Source organism: Littorina saxatilis, linkage group LG10, assembly GCF_037325665.1.
Source record: "Littorina saxatilis isolate snail1 linkage group LG10, US_GU_Lsax_2.0, whole genome shotgun sequence".
Lineage (NCBI taxonomy): Eukaryota > Metazoa > Mollusca > Gastropoda > Littorinimorpha > Littorinidae > Littorina > Littorina saxatilis.
The window spans coordinates 48,810,130-48,820,141 of NC_090254.1; positions in this window are offsets into that span (position 1 = coordinate 48,810,130).

Below are 10,012 nucleotides of genomic sequence, written 5' to 3' on the forward strand. Positions count from 1 at the left end.
ATGAAAGTGTTTTTAAATTGATTTCGAAAATTTAATTTTGATAATAATTTTTATATATCTAATTTTCAGAGCTTGTTTTTAATCCAAATATAACATATTTATATGTTTTTTGAATCAGCAAATGATGGAGAATAAGATGAACGTAAATTTGAATTGTTTTATATAAAAACATTTTTTTTTTTTACAATTTTCAGATTTTTAATGACCAAAGTCGTTAATTAATGTTTAAGCCACCAAGCTGAAATGCAATTCCGAAGTCCGGGCTTTGTCGAAGATTACTTGACCAAAATTTCAACCAATTTGGTTGAAAAATGAGAGCGTGACAGTGCCGCCTCAACTTTCACGAAAAACCGGATATGACGTCATCAAAGACATTTATCAAAAAAATGAAAAAAACGTATGGGGATATCATACCCAGGAACTTTCATGTCAAATTTCATAAAGATCAGTCCGGTAGTTTGGTCTGAATCGCTCTACACACACACACAGACAGACAGACAGACAGACACACACACACACACACACACACACACACACACACACACACAAAGTAATTATACCTGCTTTACATACAACGGTTGTAGTACAGTTGATTATATCATATGTTCAAAGGTCTTATTTAAACATGTCATATATATGAATGTCAATAAGCTAACAGTTTACTCAGACCATTGTTCAATAGAAATGAAAATTAGTCTTCCAATAAAACTAAATGAAAACAAAGATACAGAGCAAATCAGACAAAGATATAATAAATATTCAACTAAAACGGAATTAATTGAGCAAATACATAAATGGGACCAGAATTCTCACGAAAAGCTTCAATTAGTTTTGAATACTCAAAACATAAAGGCTCTTCTATTGGAAATAGGTGATGACATTGAAAAAACAAACCAAGTAATTGAAATATCCAATAAATCAAAGTGTATCAATAACATCACAAACAAATTGTCTCTGACATTAACTACTGCAGCAAAACAAGCATTAGGTACAAAAACTAAAACTAATAGAATAAGAAACAAGTCGCGTAAGGCGAAAATACAATATTTAGTCAAGTAGCTGCCATTTTTCAGCAAAACCGTATACTCGTAGCATCGTCAGTCCACCGCTCATGGCAAAGGCAGTGAAATTGACAAGAAGAGCGGGGTAGTAGTTGCGCTAAGAAGGATAGCACGCTTTTCTGTACCTCTCTTTGTTTTAACTTTCTGAGCGTGTTTTTAATCCAAACATATCATATCTATATGTTTTTGGAATCAGGAACCGACAAGGAATAAGATGAAAGTGTTTTTAAATTGATTTGGAAAATTTAATTTTGAATTTTTTTTTATATATTTAATTTTCAGAGCTTGTTTTTAATCCGAATATAACATATTAATATGTTTTTGGAATCAGCAAATGATGGAGAATAAGATAAACGTAAATTTGAATCGTTTGATATATTTTTATTTTTTTTTTACAATTTTCCGATGTTTAATGACCAAAGTCATTAATTAATTTTTAAGCCACCAAGCTGAAATGCAATACCAAATCCCGGGCTTCGTCGAAGAATACTTGACCAAAATTTGAACCAATTTGGTTGAAAAATGAGGGCGTGACAGTGCCGCCTCAACTTTCACGAAAAGCCGGATATGACGTCATCAAAGACATTTATCAAAAAAATGAAAAAAACGTTCGGGGATTTCATACCCAGGAACTCTCATGTCAAATTTCATAAAGATCGGTCCAGTAGTTTAGTCTGAATCGCTCTACACACACACACACACACACACACACACACACGCACCCACACACACACACACGCACGCACATACACCACGACCCTCGTTTCGATTCCCCCTCGATGTTAAAATATTTAGTCAAAACTTGACTAAATATAAAAAGAAGAAGCTGAAGAAATGGTTCGACAATGATTGCTTCTCATTAAGAAAAGAAATGAAATCACTATTAAATTCGTTGAATAGACATCCTTATAATAAAAATATTTGTCAAAAATATTATGCAACAAGAAAAAAATACAAATCAACCTTAAAGAAAAAAAAGCGACTATACAGAAACCAGCTAGTAAGTAAACTAAATGAAGACTTTGATAAAGATCCAAACTCGGTATGGAAAACGTTAAAGGAATTAAAAACAATTGGAGAAGTAAAGGCAAACAATGTTGCTAAAATTAATCCTATGAAATGGATAAATCATTTGGAAAACCTTATAGGGACAGAAACTAAAGTTGCAGAAGTAAGACGGCAAGAAATTATCTCAGAATTGAATAAAATTCCTGAAAAACATTCGATACCTACCTTAGATAAGGATATAACAGAAGAAGAAATTAGAAATGCATGCAAATCATTGAAAAATAAAAAGTCACCAGGAAAAGATAAAATAATCAATGAACTTATCAAATCAAGTTTAAATTGCACTATTCAAATACTTGTAAAAATATTCAATTTGATCTTTTCAACTGGTTTATATCCAGAAGAATGGAAAAATGGCATCAGCATTCCAATTCATAAAAAAGGGGATCCATTTAATCCAAGTAACTATCGAGGAATAACTCTCACTAATAACCTCGGAAAATTGTTTTGTAAAATCATTAATTCAAGAATATCTTCGTTTTTAGAAAAAAATGACATCTTATTAAGAGAACAAGCAGGATTTCGTAAAAACTATAGAACCACAGACCAAATTTTCATTCTAAAAAACATTGTTGATGATATCATAAAAACTAAAAACGGTATCACGAATTCAAGGAGAATATTCAAAAGAAATTGTTATCAAAAAAGGAGTTCATCAAGGAAATACGCTAAGTCCTACTCTTTTCAATATTTTCATCAATGATATTACTGATGGACTACCAGATAAGGACTCTCCTTTCATTCATGAAAATACATCTGATAGATTATCATGTCTTTTATATGCAGATGATTTAGTTCTTTTATCGAAAACCAAGAAAGGACTACAAAACAAACTAGATTTCTTATACAACTACTGCCAACAATGGGGACTAATAATTAACACGGAAAAAACTAAGATTATACCTTTTTGTCGTACAGAAACCAAGATAAGTAATACATTCAAATGTGGTGAGGACATAATACAAGTAACAGATCAAAATATCTGGGCGTAATATTTCATAAAAATGGTAATTTTGATTTAACGCAAGATCATTTGAATAAGCAAGGTAACAAAGCAGCGTATTATTTTCGTAAAGCATTTATAAATGAAAATGTTCATACAAAAACTATACTACATCTATTTGACATGTTAGTACATCCAATTTTAACATATGGAGCTGAGGTTTGGTTTCCATATAATTTTACTAACAAGAAAGATATCTCAAATCTTCATTCAGTTTTTGAGAATTGCTTATCAAATAAATGTCCAAGTGAATCTACACATATACAATTTTGTAGATTTATTTTAGGAGTACACAAGAAAGCAATGTGGCTTCCAGTTTTAGGAGAGTTGGGAAGATTTCCACTAAGTATAAAGATGATATCACAAGTCATAGGATTTTGGGGACATATCTTAGATTCAAATCAACAGTCTTTATTACATCATTTATACAGTTTGATGATATCTAGCTCTAAAACAAGTCCATGGTTGCAATTTATTAAACAATTATTATCACTTGTAGGATTTGAGCATGTTTGGAAAAACCAATTTACATTTAATGCTAATAAATTACAATTTGCTATACAACAAAAAATTATGAATGAATACGTTTTATTTTGGAAAAACAAAAAATCTGAAAAATGTTCAAGACTTGAGTTTTATTCACTAATTACAGAACGATACACAATACAAGCCTATTTAATTTATATTTCAAATATAAATCATAGAAAAGCTCTAGCAAAATTAAGAACAAGCACACATTCTTTAAAAATTGAGACTGGGCGTCATAGAGGAATATTGCGAGAGAATCGCCTCTGTAATACATGTAAAGTAATTGAAGATGAGCTACATTTTCTAGACAATTGCAAGAAATTTAACAATATTAGAAAAAAGTTAGTAGAAGAAGAAGTATCAAACTGTGACTTAAGGAAACCAAGCGATCTGTTATTTAAAAAAGACGAAAAAATTCAAAAATTGCTTGGAGCCTTTGTTTTTAATTGTTTCAATATTGAATGAAATAATTTGTACATTATTTATCCATTCATTTATTGTACAACTTGTGTCAATATCCTTAAGGGTTGATGACAATAAATTCTATTCTATTCTATTCTATTCTATTCTATTCTATTCACCACGCCCTCGTCTCGATTCCCCCCTCTACGTTAAAGCATTTAGTCAAAACTTGACTAAAGGTAAAAACATGCTACCATATCTAACATTCTTTTCAGAAATACATGCATGGTTATACTTCTATAGATAGGTATAACCGACTGTTCTTCAAAGTCTTCATATTTATAATTATTTTTCTAGTCTACAGTTTGGAACGATATTTGTAAAGTTGTAAATGATATAAATAAAGCGACATGTTTGTAATGTCTGTTAAAGGCATAGTCAGACCACCAAGAAAACAGTGTTATCTCATACAGCGGTCATCTGTAGAATGAACAATGTACGTATATACATACTTTACGATAGGAGGTTAACGACACTTATTTACACAACAAATTGAGATCAGGAAACGTGTGACCCTCCACCACGGAATGAGTCGAATGTCACCTCGCGCGGTTAAGTCCGGGGGGACTGTGGTAATAGTGTGAGGGTCACCTTAGTCACAGGCTTATAACTCGAAAAGAGCGGTGTTAAGTGAACGACAGTTTCACTGCAGTATATTTGCTCTCAAATCCATATCGACCTCCGAAGTCATCAGCAGGGCCGGACTACCGGGGGGGTTATGGGGGTTGCGCAACCCCCCCCCCCCCCCCAGCCTAAACATGTACCTCACTTATTAAATTTTTTTTAAACTACTCACTTATCGCCCCCCCCCCCCCCGCCCGCCCCCGGCGCAAATCAAGAGCACACGATAATCCCAAAGAAATGACACTCCTCTTTCTCTCCCTCTTATTACTTACAGTTATACTCACACACCTGCGCGCGCACACACTCACATACACCTGACACACACGCAATCACTCTCGTGCGCACATACATCACACATAGCGAAGTCATGTATTGATTTGGGCAAATAACGAGGGCAGTTTATTCAAGAGAATACCATCTGACAATGAGAGATATCATTGTGCAGTGATAAGTCCCATAAGTCCACAACAAAAAACAACAAACATTTGGTTACACTAACAACAAACACAAGGAGCCCTCACTCAAAGATTTAAACACCGTGAATAATGATTACATAACATTAACAAGGTTCGAGTCGCTTCATGCACAACCTCACTTCAAGTGAAGGCACAAACAGGCATGCATTTGCCTCAACATTAAAAACATCATGCAACGGATTGCTAACAAAATACAACGGTGGATGCCGGGGGTGGATGGGGGGTAAGAAATAGTTGGCATATGCCCGCTGCGCCGCGCTGGTAAGGACTGACCACAATGTGTTGCTCTCCCGTTCTTATAGACCCCCGCTGATGCATCACACGTGCAAGCCCCCCGGCAACATGGACATTGCGGCTGGGCTATTCTCCTTGACTTTCACAAGTCCTCCTCTCCCCTCTCTTTCTAATTACGGGCCTAAGTGTTGATATCCTGCTTTACTACCCTCTCTTCCCTACCTGCCAACACTGATCCCTTTAGGCCTACCTCAAGTATCTAACATCCTCCTCCTCCACCCGCGGCTAATCTGTCTCGTTTAAATAGAGTTTATCTGACGCTGTCCGCTCTATCTAAACTCACACTTAAACTACTCACTTATCGCCCCCCCCCCCCCCCCCGCCCCCGGCGCAAATCAAGAGCACACGATAATCCCAAAGAAATGACACTCCTCTTTCTCTCCCTCTTATTACTTACAGTTATACTCACACACCTGCGCGCGCACACACTCACATACACCTGACACACACGCAATCACTCTCGTGCGCACATACATCACACATAGCGAAGTCATGTATTGATTTGGGCAAATAACGAGGGCAGTTTATTCAAGAGAATACCATCTGACAATGAGAGATATCATTGTGCAGTGATAAGTCCCAAATTAGAGGTACTACTCGTTATTCAGCCCAACTAAAGACAGTATACTAGGTTAGAGGTGGGAGGTTTAGGATTGTTGTGATGTTATACATGAAGGAGTTGCCTGGGCTACATGTGATCTGTAAGATGATCTTTTGTGGCAGCTGGTCTAAGTAGCCTAAGTACGCGTTGCTTTTCCAATCCCCCATCACCTTGACAATTCCCCCCGGCACACCACAACTCAACGCCCACGCGGCACCACCCCGCCGAAAGCTGTGGCTGGAGAAGTTTCCCCCAGCAACAGCGGTAGTCAAGCGCAGTTTCTTATTAAAGTCTGATCCTTTCATCGGGAAGACCTGCGCCTTGGGGTCCATCGGCCCCAACAAAGGTAACACAGCGGTCACGGCAGACACTGGACACAAGGGATGGAGTGACATTGCCGGGAGCTTAATTTCAACAGAGCGCTCTTTACGCTGAATCGTTTTGCTCCATTGGAGCGTTATTGACATGCCCGTACCCAGAATAACCACCTGGTCTCTTGTGAGCTGCTTACAAGGATCGAAGTTCCCGTTGTCCTGAAACAAGTTCGATCTCCGGAGAACTCCGAAAAAAAAGCACCAAACACGCAGCCCAGAACACAATATCTTGCCTACACTCAAGGTCCAGCTGGCTTTTTATTATGTGTAGTAATTCAGGGGTGATTGGGGTTTTCTTATCAGTGGCACACCCCTTGCATTTTTTCGATGCCCTTAAGTGTTGTCTGGACGTACCACGAGTCCCTGAATGGGTGCGGCACGCCGCTTTCAAGATGAAGAATGCGAATAATGTTGATGTATTGCTTGATGGAGGACGGTTTCAAACCTCGGGCTAGGTACGCTGCGTATTGCGCAACAGTCTGCTCGTTCACAGGCACTGACATTATGTCCATCTCCGCACAGAAACGTAAATACGAGGTAAGGTGGGTGCGGTAAGTCTTCTTAGTGTTATCAGAAAAGGCACTTGCTCTGTAATCCAACACTTTGCCGTCAGTTGCGCCCCTAATGGGGGCTGCTGGTCTGAAAAACAAGGAACAACAGGGCTTGGTCAGACATATGGTCACACAGGTTGATGTCGGGGGGTCTCCCCCGGTGCCAGAATGTCAACAGACGCACTAAGTCTTCGCGCCGTCTGGGCTCATGGAGGCGGGAAATTGTGTCAGCCATGATGTTTACACTACCAGCCACATGTATCGCCGCGATTTTGCAGTTCACTTTTGCACATTCCCACGCCATTTTACGGAGCAGACTGTTCACATACTTATTAGTCGATCTGCCCTTATTAATGATAGCTTTTGCGACAGTACTATCGGTATGAATAATCACTTCTTGTCCGCACCACATCGGAGCCCATCGTGTCACTGCTTGCACCACAGCGCACACTTCTTTATAGTTAATATGTAGCTCCTTTGCTGCCTGCATGTCTTTTTCAAAGATGGTGTACTGCCAGTCACCTTGCCAAAAGGCACCCGCTGCAATATTACATGCATCTACATGAACATGCTGTTTTGCATTGTGAAAATAATATACTGTGCCGTTAAATACATGCATAAAAGAAAGCCACCATTGTACATCCTTATGAAATTCGCCAGATAGTTTCGCTTTGTGTCGCTGCTGCTGAAGGGGTTTAATCGTGTCCAGTATCCGCCGCAGAAAGAATTTTCCTCCTCTGACAGCCTGACAGGCCCAATTAAGGGACCCCGCTATGCTTTGTAGCTGAGTTTTTGTCGCGCGCTTCTTTCCTCGGATCTGGAGGAGTCGCTGCCGCAGTTGCTGCAACTTGTCACTTCCAAGTGACAGGGTGTTGTTTCGCGTGTCGATGTCGACACCGAGAAACGTGATACGTTGAGTAGGCCCCACCACCTTCTTCCAGCTAATGTTGAAACCCAGTTCCCTCAATAATCTAATTAAAGACAGTAACATGTCATTGCACTCTTGTCTGGTAGCTGCTACCAGAAGAAAATCATCAATATACGCTAACACACCTGGCATGCCTTTCCGTGCCATGCATCTGCGAATAGCTTGCGACAGGCGATGGAAGTGTGATGGCCCTACGTTGCTGCCAAAAGGCAGCCGACTGTCAAAGAGATAAGTAGGTTTCTTTTCACCTGTGAAATGCCATTTCAGCCCAGTCATACAATAATCGTCCGGACTGATGCATACTGACCGATAGGCGGACTGCAAGTCTACTTTTGCACACCAATACCCTGTCTTCGCTAGGGCGCACGCGTCAGATACGGTTTGAAATTTAGCTGACTCAGGTATAGAATAGTCGTTCATTGCCCTACCTGTGGGTTTGCTAGCGTCATGGATCAACCTGATGCTGCCATCATCCTTGGGAATCGCAGCGATAGCGCTTACCACAGTTGGTTTTCTACTAGCTACAATGTAATAACCTTTTTCTATCTGATCTAATAGCTCTTTTTCCACAGCTTTATGGTGTTCGTTCGATGACCTATGGTTTGTTTGCTCTACGTCTAGTACGCCTGCCCTACTCTCTTCTGTTACACGGAAACCGTTTCTTATGCCATCTAATAAAAAGGTTTTGTCGTGATCGCCTTCTAGCACCTTGTGCCACATTTGAGATTTAGCATTAATGGAATCACTATTTCCGAGAAATTCGCACTTATTGGAATCTAGCTGAGGGAACGGGCTGTTGAAGGTGGGGCCTACCGTTTTGTCGGCAATTCGTTGCGCTGTGTCCTAGGCTGGGGAGGTGGTAGCTGTCACTTTGTGGTCCTTGCCGGGGTGGCCCATGCCGCAGGTGTCGCAGACGTGGAGGAATCTGCAGCGGGACCCATAGGGACAGTCGCCTTTGTTGGTATACAATAAGCACACTTCCTTCCCGTTGGGTCCCGCTGGTCGCCGGGAACCGCCGCTGGCCGTCGTAGCCTTGCCGCCCTTGTTGTCTTGGACGCCATGCTGGAGCCGGTCCCGCAGGATCACCGTGGACAGGTGGGGGTTGGGGGTTCCCCACTTGAATCCGCTGGACGACTGGCGCCTTCTGTACTCGTCGTCGTACAGAAGCACCGACTGCCACAAGTATCTGGCCCCCAGCTCGCCTATCATCTCTGTGTACCGGAGGTAGGCGGTCGAGTCAAACCCGGGCTTCTCAGCACTCAACTTCGCCATGATACGTGCGTTTGCCACAATCCAGTGGCAGGGGGAGACTTTGTCAAGTTTTGGTCTCTGGTTGAGTTTTAGGATGACACCTCCCCCGAGTGTCACCTCTTCCTCGGCCGCCATCGACCCCGGCACAAAATCCAGAATGGAGAGATAGGAGGTCTCACCTGTTGGCTGCAGTGACAAGCCGCCTAACAGTCCCTGGAGTGGTTCCACGCTTTTTTCCTCAGTCACCCGCTGGGATAGTGGCCCTCCCCCGCTTCGCTTTTGCAGGGCCGCCACTGCTACTCTCAGCGCTACGTAGTGGCCACGCTTGAGACCCAGGCCCTCCAAATCCTGGGCAGTCGCATTTCTCAGCACATTGAGGGTGTTCAACTCCTCATCCTGGAGAACTTTAACCACCGTTAAAGGCAGATCTGTTGCCCACGCTCCAAATTCGAAGTCCATTTTGCAGTAAGAAATAGTTGGCATATGCCCGCTGCGCCGCGCTGGTAAGGACTGACCACAATGTGTTGCTCTCCCGTTCTTATAGACCCCCGCTGATGCATCACACGTGCAAGCCCCCCGGCAACATGGACATTGCGGCTGGGCTATTCTCCTTGACTTTCACAAGTCCTCCTCTCCCCTCTCTTTCTAATTACGGGCCTAAGTGTTGATATCCTGCTTTACTACCCTCTCTTCCCTACCTGCCAACACTGATCCCTTTAGGCCTACCTCAAGTATCTAACATCCTCCTCCTCCACCCGCGGCTAATCTGTCTCGTTTAAATAGAGTTTATC